Here is a 15,544-nt window from a genome sequence, read left to right as displayed (position 1 = left end):
CCCCGAAGGCCCTCTTCTAGCTCTCTCCAAACTCCCCTCCTCCTTTGTGGTCTGGCGGTTCCCATTCATCTCTGCCCTTCACCCTTCCCATCAGCAGGAACTCATGACCCCCTTCCGTAGCTCCAATCTGGAAGCATTCACATCCTCCCTGCCCTAGCCAGCTGACCACCCTCCTCCAGCCGGGTCGTCTATATACCCTTGAGTTGAAATTGGCCCGTCAGGTTCTATGGCAAGTGTGGTTAGTTGGTCTGTGTTGTTGCATGGTCCCCATCAAATACTCTTCCACCAGCCCCATGACACAGATTTTCCTGGAAATGATATTTCCGTGTCCCAGCTCAATCTCCCAGACTGCCTCCTTAGGGCACACGAGATTGAGTCTGAACTCCATGTTCGATTTCCCCCTCACTCGAGGTTGGGGAGCACTTCCTTCCCTCAGCCAGGACCCAGGGCTGTACCAGCCTGAGACTCAGAGGGACAGATTTGTGTTTGAGTGAGGCAAGGGTGGTTCTGCCTGACACCCTTCCCGAAAGACCGGTGTTTTACTACACAAAAGGGGTTATGATGGTAGATTGGCCATTCAAGGTTGGTGACGGTGTGTCCCTGTGTGTGAATAAATGTAATCGGGGTAATCTCCCTTGAGGGAGAAAGATGTGATTCAGGGAGTAAAGGGAGTAGAGGCTGGTCCAGGTTCTGTAAGGCATTGAATGAGCAAAAGCAAGGGTCGGATCTGTTTTGTTCAAGGGTTGTCCTTAAATTCCCAAAACATAGGAGGGGGATGATGCAGAAGTCACCAAACCCCACGACAGGGTGTCGGGATGCTCGAAATGTTGGATTCGCTGGAGGTGGCTCTCGATCCTACTCTGTGATCCTATGATGTCTGACAACTACTGTGGGTGTGGATGGAATGAGATTGGGAAGGGTGGCTCCTCAGAGTAGCTCATCTTAGAATCAGGGGACCCATATATGAGGCCACCCAACATGAGCTACCCGGGACAGGGGCAGGATGGGTGCAGTGAGGATGGGAAGTAAGGAGTGAGTGCACCTGGGCAATGGGGAGCAGTTGGGTCCACCCTTCCCCCATATTCTCACCCTGACTCCCTTCCAGAGTCCATGGAATGAGCTCAGGTGGACAGACCACATGTGGGATGGGACAGTCAGAGATCGCAGGGTCAGAAAAGAACGTTCCTGTGACTCTCTCCTTACACTCACACCCCTCTCTGGAGAAGGTGGGCTTGACTGCTTAGTTTACAGCTTTGAGCCTGAATCTGATCCAGTGGTTATTGCTTGGTGGTGTAGGACATCTCGCTGCTGTCTGAGTGACAAAGTTTGGCAGAGACCTTCCAGCTGAGGTTTCTGCCCACCGAGATGTGCAGGCAACTTGTTCCCCGGGAGAAGTCCAGCACCAGCACCAGCGCCACCTGTCAGCAGAGGGGGTCACGGGGACGTGGTCACCAGGGTGAGGAAATAGAGAAGCTTGTTGAAAGGGAGGTGACATGGGCGAGCGTGACCTCAACCCTTGGTTTTCCCTGCCTCCCTTCCCTCCACTGAGCACACAATCTCCCTGTTCCATGTTCTGACCAACTACCACAGAAAAATGTTGCTGGAAACATGTATATCACAGACTGTGGCTTGGCCCTGAGCTTTCCAGTTCCAGAGGGAATAGTGGCAGGTCATACATCTGGGCCCCCGTGGGTAGGAAGAGGTCAAAACCCCGCCCTCATTCAGTTCACCCCATTTGCCTTTCCCCTCAAGCCCCTTCTCCAGCCTGGGAGACAGTGGCAGCTGGCCTGGAGAGCCTTAGGCCCCATCCTGCCTGATTCTGCTCCCTGCCCAATTACTGGGAAAATGCCCCCTCCCCACCCCACCCACTCCACACCAGCGCCATCCCAACCAGAGTCCCACTGCTCTTTCTGGACTCTTGGGGGAAACTGACACAAACAAAGAAGGTAGGTGGGGGCTTCCCTGGTGGTGCAGTGGTTGAGAGTCCGCCTGCCGATGCAGGGGACACGGGTTCGTGCCCCAGTCCGGGAAGATCCCACATTCCGTGGAGCGGCTGGGCCCGTGAGCCATGGCTGCTGAGCCTGCATGTCTGGAGCCTGTGCTCCGCAACGGGAGAGGCCACGACAGTGAGAGGCCCACGTACTGCAAAAAAAAAGCAAACAAAACAACAAAAAAACCCAAAGAAGGTAGGTGTAGGTGTGCCCTGGAGAAGGAGCTGGATGTGGTGGGCAGAGTAATCATGCCCAAAGGTGTCCAAATCCTAATTTCTGCTGTTGGCTTATATGTTACCTTGCATGGCAACAGGGGTTAAAGGCTGATACTCAGCTGAATTAAGGTGGGAAGACTCTCACCTGCATTGGCCGGGTCCGGCCAGGCACATTGGGGCTGCCTGGGTTGCCATGTGGGCTGTCCCTGCATGATTCCAGTGCGCGGCATTCAAATGACTGCAGTGTGCTTGGTGCCTCCTGTGCTTGTGCAGTGTTGAAGTCCTGGTAAGTACCGCTCAGATGCAGATGGAGGACAGACCAGTAGTTTTGGACCTCCCTTTGGTTCCAAGCCAATCACTTCCCCCTCCCTAGTCCTCTTGAGGTATCTGCCAGCCTGACTTTTACGACGATCATTCACTTTCTTTTAAAGGATTTACATTTGCTATTTAATAAAATAACCCTTCCAAAGATAAAAGACACTATACATATACACATCATAGAGAGCATAGGCTGTCAATCTGACAAATAATTATGAACGGAACAACCCATGTAATTATACCCAGGTGACAGAAAATTACATTGCACATCCAAAAGTCCCCTATATGTCCTTTTCTGTGTAGGAATCCAAATGGATAAGTCCACATACTGCCTGATCCCATTTACTTCACATTCTTGAGAAGGCCAAACTACAGGGACAGAAAACAGATTGGTGGTTGCCTGGGTCTGGGGGTTTAGACAAGGGGTTAAACTACCAAAGAGCATGAAGCAATTCTGAGGCTGGTGAAAATGTTTTTTATTTTGGTTGTATTAGTGGTTCCATGGTTAAGTTTATTTTTAGGTATGTTATGCTTTCTGATGCGATTGCAAATGGGATTGTTTTCTTGCTTTCTCTCTCTGATAGTTCATTATTATGTATAGAAAAGCAGCAGATTTCTGTATATTAATCTTGTATCCTGTAACTTTACTGAATTCATTTATTACTTCTAATAGTTTTTTTTCCCTTTGGTGCAGACTTTAGGGTATTCCATATATAGTATTATGTCACCTGCAAATAGTGACAGTTTTACTTCTTCCCTTCAAAATTTGATGCCATTAATTTATTTTTCTTGTTGATTGCTGTGTCTAGGACAATACTATATTAAATAGAAATTTGAGAGCGGGCATCATTGTCTTGTTCCTGACTTTAGAGGAAAAGCTTTCAGTTTTTCTCCATTGTATACAATGTCAGCTGTGGGCTTGTCATAAATGGCCCTTATTGTGCTGAGATATGTTCCATCTATACCAACTTTGTTGAGAGTTTTTATCACAAGTGGGTGTTGAATTTTGTCAAATTTTTTTTCTGCATCTATTGAGATGATGTGACTTTATCTTTCATTTTGTTAATGTGGTGTACTACACTGATTGATTTGTGAGTATTGAACCATCCTTGCATTCCTGGAATAAATCGTACTTGATCATATAGTGTATGATCCTTTTTATATATTGTGAATTCGGTTTGCTAATATTTTGTTGAGGATTTTGGCATCTGTATTCATCATATTGGCCTAAAATTTTCTTTTCTTGTAGAGTCCTTGTCTAGTTTTCGTGTCAGGGTAATCTTGGTCTTGTAGAATGAATTTGGGAGTGTTCCCTCCTCTTCAATTATTTGGAGTAGTTGGAGAAGGATAGTTATTAACTCTTTTTTTAAATAGATTTTTATTGGAGTATAAGTAGTTCACAATACTGCACTAGCCTTTGTCACACAACAAAGTGAATCAGCCACATGCACACATACATCCCCATATCTGCTCCCTCTTAAGCATCCCTCCAATCATCCTTATCCCACCCCTCTAGGTGGTCACAAAGCACCGAGCTGATCTCACTGTGCTATGATACTGCTTCCCACTAGCTAAGTATCTTATATTTGGTAGTGTATATATGTTGATGCTACTCTCACTTTGCCCCAGATTCTCCCTCCCGCTGTGTCCTCAAGTCCATTCTCTATGTCTACGTCTTTATTCCTGCCCTGTCACTAGGTTCATCAGTACTATATATATATATATATATATATATTTATATTTATATTCCATATACATGTGTTAGCATACGGTATTTATTTTTCTCTTTCTGACTTACTTCACTCTGTATGACAGACTCTAGGTCTATCTACCTCACTACAAAAAACTCAATTTTGTTTCCTTTTATGGCTGAGTAATATTGCATTGTATATATGTGCCACATCTTCTTTATCCATTCATCTGTCAATGGACATTTAGGTTGCTTCTATGTCCTGGCTATTGTAAATAGTGCTGCAATGAACATTGTGGTATGTGTCTCTTTTTGAACTATGGTTTTCTCAGGGTGTATGCCCAATAGTGGGATGGCTGGGTCATACAGTAGTTCTATTTTTAGTTTCTTAAGGAACCTCCATACTGTTCTCCATAGTGGCTGTATCAATTTACATTCCCACCAACAGTGCAGGAGGGTTCCCTTTTTGTATGCTTGGTAAAATTTCCCTGTGCATCCGTCTGGTCCTCGAATTTTGTTTGCTGCGTGCTTTTTGATTACTGATTCAATTTCAGTAGTAGTAATCAGTTTGTTCATATTATCTATTTTTTTCCTGATTAAGTCTTGGAAGATTGTATGTTTCTAGGAATTTATCCATTTCTTCTAGGTTGTCCAATTTTGTGGCATATAAGTTTTCATACTGTTCTCTTATGATCATTTGTATTTCTGTGATGTTGGTTGCAATTTCTCCTGTTTCATTTCTTATTTTCTTTATTTGAGTCCTCTCTCTTTTTTTCTTAAGGAGCCTGGCTAAAGTCCTTTCAATTTTGTTTATCTTAAAAAAAAACCCCAACTCTTGGTTTCATTGATCGTTTCTTTCTTTTTTTTTGGTATCTATTTTATTTATTTCTGCTCTGAAATTTATTATTTCCTTCCTTCTGCTGATGTTGGGCTTTGTTTGTTCTTCTTCTAATTCCTTTAGATGGAAGTTAGGTTGTTTATTTGAGATTTTTCTTGTTTCTTGAGGCATGTATGTATCTCTATAAACTTCCCTCTTAGAACTGCTTTTGCTGCATCCCGTGGATTTTGGAAAGGTTTTTTTAATTTTCATTTTTCTCAAGGTATTTTCTGATTTCCTCTTTGAGTTTTTCATTGACCAATTGGGTTTTTTTAGCAGTATATTGTTTAGTCTCTATGTGTTTGTGTTTTTCCAATTTTTCTTCCTGTAATTGATTTCTAGTTTTATACCATTGTGATCAGAAAAAGTGCTAGATATAATTTCTATCTTCTTAAATTTGTTGAGACTTCTTTTGTGGCCTAGTATGTGCTCTATCCTGGAGAATAATCCATGTACACTTGAAAGGAATGTGTATTCTGCTGTTTTTGGATGGGATGTCCTATAGATATTTATTAAGTTCACTGATCAAATGTGTCATTTAAGGCCACTGTTTCTTTAATGATTTTCTGTGTGGATGATCTGTCCACTGATGTATGTGTGTTGTTTACGTCCGCTGTTATTATTGTATTATTGTCAATTTCTCCCTTTATTTCTGTTAATATTTGCTTTATATATATATGTGTGTATATATATATATTTTTTTTTATTTTATTTATTTATTTATTTATTTTTGCGGTACGTGGGCCTCTCACTGCTGTGGCCCCTCCCGTTGCGGAGCACAGGCTCCGGACGCGCAGGCTCAGCCGCCATGGCTCATGGGCCCAGCCGCTCTGCGGCATGTGGGATTCTCCCGGACCGGGGCACGAACCCGTGTCCCCTGCATCGGCAGGTGGACTGTCAACCACTGCGCCACCAGGGAAGCCCTGCTTTATATATTTATGTGCTCTTATATTAGGTGCATATGTGTTTATGAATGTTGTAACCTCTTCTTCTATTGACACCTTTATCATTATATGATGCCTTTCTTTGTCTTTTATTATAGACATTGTTTTAAAGTCTACTTTGATATGTGTATTTCTACCACAGCTTTCTTGTTGTGGCCATTTGCATGGAATATTTTTTCGATCCCCTCACATTTAGTCTGTGCGTGTCTCTCATTCTGAGTTGAGTCTCTTATAGGCAGCATAAAGATGGGTCTTTTTTCTATTTACTTATTTTTAAAATCCAATCCAGCCTGATGTCTTTTGATTGGAGGATTTTGTCCACTGACATTTTTTTGTGGTTTTCACTGCTTCTTTATTTTTTCTTTCTTATTTTTTTATTGGGGTATAGTTGTTTTACAATGTTGTGTTAGTTTCTACTGTACAGTGAAGTGGAGTTCCCTGTGCTATACAGCAGGTTCTTGTTAGGTATCTATTTTATACATACTAGTGTATATATGTCAATCCCAATCTCCCAATTCATCCCACCCCCCACCCCCACCCCCATTTTCCCCCCTTGCTGTCCATACATTTGTTCCCTACATCTCTGTCTCTATTTCTGCCTTGTAAACTGGTTCATCTATACCATTTTTCTAGATTCCACATATATGCCTTAATATACGATATCTTTTTTCTCTTTCTGACTTACTCCACTCTGTGTGACAGTCTCTATGGCCATCTAACTCTCTACAAATGACCCAATTCATTCCTTTTTATGGTTGAGTAATATTCCATTGTATATATGTACCACAACTTCTTTATCCATTCATCTGTCAATGGACATTTAGGTTGTTTCCATTACCTGGCTATTGTAAATAGTGCTGCAATGAACATTGGGGTGCATGTGTCTTTTTGAATTATGGTTTTCTTTGGGTATATGCCCAGTGGTGGGATTGCTGGGTCATATGGTAATTCTATTTTTAGTTTTTTAAGGAACCTCCATACTGTTCTCCATAGTGGTTGTATCAATTTATATTCCCACCAACAGTGCAAGAGGGTTCTCTTTTCCCACACCCTCTCCAGAATTTATTGTTTGTAGATTTTCTGATGATGCCCATTCTAACCACTGTGAGGTGATATCTCATTGTAGTTTTGATTTGCATTTCCCTAATAATTAGTGATGTTGAGCAGCAATTTTTTTTTTTTTTTGCGGTACGTGGGCCTCTCACTGTTGTGGCCTCTCCTGCCATGGAGCACAGGCTCCAGACGCGCAGGCCCAGTGGCCATGGCCCACGGGCCCAGCTACTCCATGGCACATGGGATCTTCCTGGACCAGGGCACGAACCCGTGTCCCCTGCATCGGCAGGCAGAGCCTCAACCAATGCACCACCAGGGAAGCCCCTGAGCAGCTTTTATGTGCTTCTTGGCCATCTGTATGTCTTCTTTGGAGAAATGTCTATTTGGGTCTTCTGCCCATTTTTTGACTGGATTTTATTTTTTTTTATTTTTTTTTATTTTTTTTTTTTGCGGTACGTGGGCCTCTCACTTTTGTGGCCTCTCCCATTGCAGAGCACAGGCTCCGGATGCGCAGGCCCAGCGGCCATGGCTCACAGGCCCAGCCACTCCACGGCATGTGGGATCCTCCCGGACCGGGGCACGAACCCGTGTCCCCTGCATCGGCAGGCGGACTCTCAACCACTGCGCCACCAGGGAAGCCTGGATTTTATTTTTTATATTGAGCTGCATGAGCTGTTTATATTTTGGAGATTAATCGTTTGTCTGTTGATTCCTTTGCAAATATTTTCTCCCATTCTGAGGGTTGTCTTTTGGTCTTGTTTATAGTTTCCTTTGCTGTGCAAAAGACTTTACGTTTCATTAGGTCCCATTTGTTTATTTATTTATTATTATTTTTTGTGGTACACGGGCCTCTCACTGTTGTGGCCTCTCCCATTGCAGAGCACAGGCTCCAGACACGCAGGCCCAGCAGCCATGGCTCACGGGCCCAGCCCCTCAGTGGAATGTGGGATCTTCCCGGACTGGGGCATGAACCTGTGTCCCCTGCATTGGCAGGTGGACTCTCAACGACTGTGCCACCAGGAAAGCCCCCATTTGTTTATTTTTATTTTTCTTTTCATTACTCTAGGAAGTGGGTCAAAAAAGATGTTGCTGTGACTTATGTCAAAGAACGTTCTTCCTATATTTTCCTCTAAGAGTTTTATAAAGCCCAGTCTTACATTTAGGTCTTTAATCCATTTTGAGTTTATTTCTGTGTATGGTGTTAAGGAGTATTCTAATTTCATTCTCTTACATGTGGCTGTCCAGTTTTCCCAGCACCACTTATTGAAGAGAATGTCTTTTCTCCATTGTATATCCTTGCCTCCTTTGTGATAGATTAGTTGACCATAGGTGCGTGGGTTTATCTCTGGGCTTTCTATCCTGTTCCATTCATTTATATTTCTGTTTTTGTGCCAGTACCATATTGTCTAGATTACTGTAGCTTTGCAATATAGTCTGAAGTCAGGGAGTCCAATTCCTCCGGCTACTTTTTTATTTTTTTCCCTGAAGATTGCTTTGGCTATTTGCAATTTTTTTTTGTCTCCATACAAATTTTAAAGTTTTTGGTTCTAGTTCTGTAAAAAATTGTCACTGGTAATTTGACAGGGATTGCATTGAATCTGTAGATTGCTTTGATTAGAATAGTCGTTTTCACAATATTGATTCTTCCAATTCAGGAACATGGTATGTCACTCCATCTGTTTGTGTCATCTGTGATTTCTTTCAACAGTGTCTTATAGTTTTCTGAGTATATGTCTTGTTTGTTTTGTTAAATAAATTTATTTATTTATTCATTTATTTAATTTTTGGTTGCATTGGGTCTTCGGTGCTGCATGTGGGTTTTCTCTAGTTGCTGAGAGCGGGGCTTCTCTTCTGGTGGATCATGGGCTGTAGGCGTGCGGGCTTCAGTAGTGTGGCATGCAGGCTCAAGAGTGCAGGCTCAGTAGTTGTGGTGCACAGGCTTAGTTGCTCCGTGGCATGTGGGATCTTCCCGTATCAGGGCTCGAACCCATGTCCCCTGCATTAGCAGGTGGATTCTTAACCACTGCGCCACCAGGGATGCCCTGAGTATATGTCTTATACCTCCTAAGGTAGGTTTATTCCTCGGTATTTTGTTCTTTTTGTTGCAGTGATGAATGGGATTGTTTCATTCATTTCTCTTTCTGACCTATTATTGTTAGTGTATAGGAATGCAAAAGATTTCTGTGCATTAATTTTATATCCTGCAACTTTACCAAATTCATTGATTAACTCTAGTAGTTTTCTGGTGGCATCTTTAGGATTTCCTATATATAGTATTATGTCATCTGCAAACAGTGACAGTTTTACCTCTTCGTTTCCAATTTGGATTCCTTTTATTTCTTTTTCTTCTCTGATTGCTGTGGCTACGACTTCCAAAACTATGTTGAATAATAGTGGTGAGAGTGGACATCCTTGTCTTCACCCTGATCTTAGAAGAAATGCTTTCATTTTTATTTCCCACCATTTAGATTGATGTTTGCTGTGGGTTTGTCATATATGGCCTTTATTTTGTTGAGGTAGGTTCCCTCAATGCCCACTTTCTGGAGAGTTTTTACCATAAATTGGTGTTGAAATTTGTCAAAAGCTTTTTCTGCATCTATTGAGATGATCATATGGCTTTTATTCTTCAATTTGTTAATATGGTGTATCACATTGATTTGTGTATATTGAAGAAGCCTTGCAACCCTGGGATAAATCCCACTTGATCATGGTGTATGCTCCTTTTAATGTGCTGTTGAATTCTGTTTGCTAGTGTGTTGTTGAGGATTTTTGCATCTATATTCATCAGTGATATTTGTCTGTAATTTTCTTTTTCTGTAGTATCTTTGTCTGGTTTTGGTATCAGGGTGATGGTGGCCTCGTAGAATGAGTTTGGGAGTTTTCCTTCCTCTGCAATTTTTTGGAAGAGTTTGAGAAGGCTGGGTGTTAGCTCATCTTTAAATGTTTGATAGAATTCACCTGTGAAGCCATCTGGTCCTGGACTTCTGTTTGTTGGAAGATTTTTAATCACTCTTTCCATTTCATTACTTGTGATTTGTCTGTTCATATTTTCTATTTCTTTCTGATTCAGTCTTGGCAGGTTATACCTTTCTAAGAATTTGTCCATTTCTTCCAGGTTGTCCATTTTACTGGCATACAGTTGCTTGTAGTACTCTCTTATGATCCCTTGTATTTCTGCAATGTATGGTGTAACTTCTTTTTCATTTCTGATTTTATTTATGTGATTGCTCTCCCTATTTTTCTTGATGAGTCTGGCTAAAAGTTTATCAATTTTGTTTATCTTCTCAAAGAACCAGTTTTAGTTTTATTGATCTTTGCTACTGTTTTCTTTGTTTCTATTTCATTTATTTCTGCTCTGATCTTTATGATTTCTTTCCTTCTACTAACTTTGGGTTATTTTTTTCTTCTGTTCTTCTTCTTTCTCTAGTTCCTTTAGGTGTAAAGTTAGATTGTTTATTTGAAATTTTTCTTGTTTCTTGAGGTAGGATTGTATTGCTATAAACTTCCCCCTTAGAACTGCTTTTGCTGCATCCCATAGGTTTGGGGTCGTCGTGTTTTCATTGACATTTATCTCTAGGTATTTTTTGATTTCCTCTTTGATTTCTTCAGTGATCTCTCGGCTATTTAGTAACGTATTGTTTAGCCTCCATGTGTTTGTGTTTTTTACGTTTTATTCACTGTAGTTTATTTCTAATCTCACAGTGTTTTCATCAGGGAGATGTTTGATATGATTTCAATTTTCCTAAATTTACCAAGGCTTGATTTGTGACACAAGATGTGATCTATCCTGGAGAATATTCCGTGTGCACTTGAGAAGAAAGTGTAATCTGCTGTTTTCAGATGGAACGTCCTATAAATACCAATTAAATCTATCTGGTCTACTGTGTCATTTAAGGCTTGTCTTTCCTTATTAATTTTCTGTCTGGATGATCTGTCCATTGGTATAAGTGAGTTGTTAAAGTCCCCCACTATTATTGTGTTACTGTCAATTTCTTCTTTTATAGCTGTTAACATTTGCCTTATGTACTGAGTTACTCCTATGTGAAGTGCATATATATATATATATATATATTTAACATCTTTATTGGAGTATAATTGCTTTACAATGGTGTGTTAGATTCTGCTTTATAACAAAGTGAAACAGCTATACATATATCCCCATATCTCCTCCCTCTTGCATCTCCTTCCCACCCTCCCTATCCCACCCCTCTAAGTGGTCACAAAGCACTGAGCTGATGTCCCTGTGCTATGCGGCTGCTTCCCAGTAGCTGTCTATTTTACATTTCGTTGTATATATAGGTCCATGCTACTCTCTCATTTCGTCCCAGCTTACCCTTCTCCTTCCCCCTATCCTCAAGTCCATTCTCTACATCTGCATCTTTATTCCTCTCCTGCCCCTAGGGTTCTTCAGAACCTTTTTTTTTTTTAAGATTCCATATATATGTGTTAGCATACGGTATTTATTTTTCTCTTTCTGACTTACTTCACTCTGTATGACAGTCTCTAGGCCCATCCACCTTACTACAAATAATTCAATTTTGTTTCTTTTTATGGCTGAGTAATATTCCATTGTATACATATGCCACATCTTCTTTATCCATTCATCTGTTGATGGACACTTAGGTTGCTTCCATGTTCTGGCTATTGTAAATAGAGCTGCAATGAACATTTTGGTACATGACTTTTTTTGAATTATGGTCTTCTCAGGGTATATGCCCAGTAGTGGGATTGCTGGGTCACACGGTAGTTCTATTTTCAGTTTTTTTAAGGAACCTCCATACTGTTCTCCATAGTGGCTGTATCAATTTGCATTCTCACCAAGAGTGCAGAGTGTTCCCTTTTCTCCACACCCTTTCCAGCATTTATTGTTTCCAGATTTTTAAAACATCTTTATTGAAGTATAATTGCTTTACAATGGTCTGTTAGTTTCTCCTTTATAACAAAGTGAATCAGTTATATATATATATATATATTCCCATATCCCTTCCCTCTTGTGTCTCTCTCCCTACCACCGTCCCTATCCCACCCCTCTACGTGGTCACAAACCACCTAGCTGATCTCCCTGTGCTATGAGGCTGCTTCCCAGTAGCTACCTATTTTACGTTTGGTAGTGTATATATGTCCATGCCACTCTTTCACTTTGTCACAGCTTACCCTTCCTCCTTTCCATATCCTCAGATCCGTGCTCTAGTAGGTCTGTGTCTTTATTCCCGTTTTACCCCTAGCTACTTCATGACCTTATTTTTTTCTTGGATTCCATATATATGTGTTAGCATACAGTATTTGTTTTTCTCTTTCTGACTTACTTCACTCTGTATGACAGACTCTAGGTCCACCCACCTCACTACAAATAACTATTTCGTTTCTTTTTATGGCTGAGTAATATTCCATTGTATATATGTGCCACATCTTCTTTACCCATCATCTGTTGATGGACACTTAGGTGGCTTGCATGTCCTGGCTATTGTAAATAGAGCTGCAATGAACATTTTGGTACATGACTCTTTTTGAATTATGTTTTTCTCAGGGTATATGCCCAGTAGTGGGATTTCTGGGTCTTATGGTAGTTCTGTTTGTACTTTTTTAGGGAACCTCTGTACTGTTCTCCATAGTGGTAGTATCAATTTACATTTGCACCAACATTGCAAGAGTGTTCCCTTTTCTCCACACCCTCACCAGCATTTATTGTTTCTAGATTTTTTGATGATGGCCATTCTGACCAGTGTGAGATGATATCTAATTGTAGGTTAGATTTGCATTTCTCTAATGATTAATGATGTTGAGCATTGTTTCATGTGTTTGTTGGCAATCTGTATATCTCCTTTGGAGAAATGTCTATTTAGGTCTTCTGCCCATTTTTGGACTGGGTTGTTTGTTTTTTTGTTATTGATCTGCTTGTAAATTTTGGAAATTAATCCTTTGTCAATTGCTTCATTTGCAAATATTTTCTCCCATTCTGAGGTTTGTCTTTTGGTTTATTGTTTCCTTCACTGTGCAAAAGCTTTTAAGTATCATTAGGTCCCATTTGTTTATGTTTGTTTTTATTTCCATTTCTGTAGGAGGTGGGTCAAAAGGATCTTGCTGTGATTTATGTCATAGAGTGTTCTGCCTAAGTTTTCCTCTAAGAGTTTGATAGTGTCTGGCCTTACATTTAGGTCTTTAATCAATTTTGACTTTATTTTTGTGTATAGTGTTAGGGAGTGTTCTAATTTCATACTTCTACATGTACCTGTCCAGTTTTCCCAACACCACTTTTTGAAGCGGCTGTCTTTTCTCCACTGTATATTCTTGCCTCCTTTATCAAAGATAAGGTGACCATATGTGTGTGGGTTTATCTCTGGGCTTTCTATCCTGTTCCATTGATCTATATTTCTGTTTTTGTGCCAGTACCATACTGTCTTGATTACAGTAGCTTTGTAGTATTGTCTGAAGTCAGTGAGCCTGATTCCTCCAGGTCCGTTTTTCTTTTTCCTGATTGCTTTGGGTATTCGGGGTCTTTTGTGTTTCCATACAAATTGTGAATTTTTTTTCTATTCCTGTGAAAAATGCCAGTGGTAGTTTCATAGGGATTGCATTGAATCTGTAGATTGCTTTTGGTAGTAGAGTCATTTTCACAATGTTGATTCTTCCAATCCAAGAACATGGTATATCTCTCCATCTATTTGTATCATCTTTAATTTCTTTCATCAGTGCCTTGTAATTTTCTGCATACAGGTATTTTGTCTCCTTAGGTAGGTTTATTCCTAGATATTTTATTCTTTTTGTTGTAATGGTAAATGGGAGTGTTTTCTTGATTTCACTTTCAGATTTTTCATCATTAGTGTATAGGAATGCCAGAGATTTCTGTGCATTAATTTTGTATCCTGCTACTTTACCAAATTCATTGATTAGCTCTAGTAGTTTTCTGGTAGCATCTTTAGGATTCTCTATGTATAGTATCATGTCATCTGCAAACAGTGACAGCTTTAATTCTTGTTGTCCTATTTGGATTCTTTTTATTTCTTTTTCTTCTCTGATTGCTGTGGCTAAAACTTCCAAAACTATGTTGAATAATAGTGGTGAGAGTGGACAACGTTGTCTTGTTCCTGATCTTAGTGAAAATGATTTCAGTTTTTCACCATTGAGGATGATGTTGACTGTGGGTTTGTCATATATGGCCTTTATTATGTTGTGGAAAGTTCCCTCTATGCCTACTTTTGCTGGGTTTTTATCATAAAGGGGTGTTGAATTTTGTCGATAGCTTTCTCTGCATCTATTGAGATGATCATATGGTTTTTCTCCTTCAGTTTCTTAGTATGGTGTATCAAGTTGATTGATTTGTGTATGTTGAAGAATCCTTGCATTCCTGGAATAAACCCCACTTGATCATGGTGTATGATCCTTTTAATGTGCTGTTGGATTCTGTTTGCTAGTATTTTGTTGAGGATTTTGGCATCTATGTTCATCAGTGATATTGGCCTGTAGTTTTCTTTCTTTGTGACATCCGTGTCTGGTTTCAGTGTCAGGGTGATGTTGGCCTCCTAGAATGAGTTGGGGAGTGTTCCTCCCTCTGCTATATTTTGGAAGAGTTTGAGAAGGATAGGTGTTAGCTCTTCTCTAAATGTTTGACAGAATTTGCCTGTGAAGCCATCTGGTCCTGGGCTTTTGTTTGTTGGAAGATTTTTAATCACAGTTTCAATTTCAGTGCTTGCAATTGGTCTGTTCATATATTCTGTTTCTTCCTGGTTCAGTCTCGGCAGGTTGTGCATTTCTAAGAATTTGTCCATTTCTTCCAGGTTGTCCATTTTATTGGCATATAGTTGCTTGTAGTAATCTCTCATGATCCTTTGTATTTCTTCATTGTTTGTTGTAACTTCTTTTTCATTTCTAATTTTATTGATTTGAGTCCTCTCCCTCTTTTTCTTGATGAGTCTGGCTAATGGTTTATCAATTTTGTTTATCTTCACAAAGAACCAGCTTTTAATTTTATTGATCTTTGCTATCATTTCCTTCATTTTTTTTTCATTTATTTCTGATCTGATGTGTATGATTTCTTTCCTTCTGCTAACTTTGGGTTTTTTTGTTCTTCTTTCTCTAATTGCTTTAGGTGCAAGGTTAGGTTGTTTATTTGAGATGTTTCCTTTTCTTAAGGTAGGATTGTATTGCTATAAACTTTCCTCTTAGAACTGCTTTTGCTGCATCCCATAGGTTTTGGGTTGTCGTAACCCCACTGTCATTTTCTCTAGGTTTTTTTTGGTTTCCTCTTTGATTTCTTCAGTGATCTCTTGGTTATTAAGTAGTGTATTGTTTAGCCTCCATGTGCTTGTATTGTATACAGATCTTTTCCTGTAATTGATATCTAGTCTCATAGCGCTGTGGTCGGAAAAGATACTTGATACAATTTCAATTTTCTTAAATTTACCAAGGCTTGATTTGTAACCCAAGATATGATCTATCCTGGAGAATGTTCCATGAGT

This window comes from Leucopleurus acutus (assembly GCF_964270905.1).
Source record: "Leucopleurus acutus genome assembly, chromosome: X".
Lineage (NCBI taxonomy): Eukaryota > Metazoa > Chordata > Mammalia > Artiodactyla > Delphinidae > Leucopleurus > Leucopleurus acutus.
The sequence above is the reverse complement of the archived record's forward strand: the minus strand, read 5'-3'. Positions refer to the sequence as shown.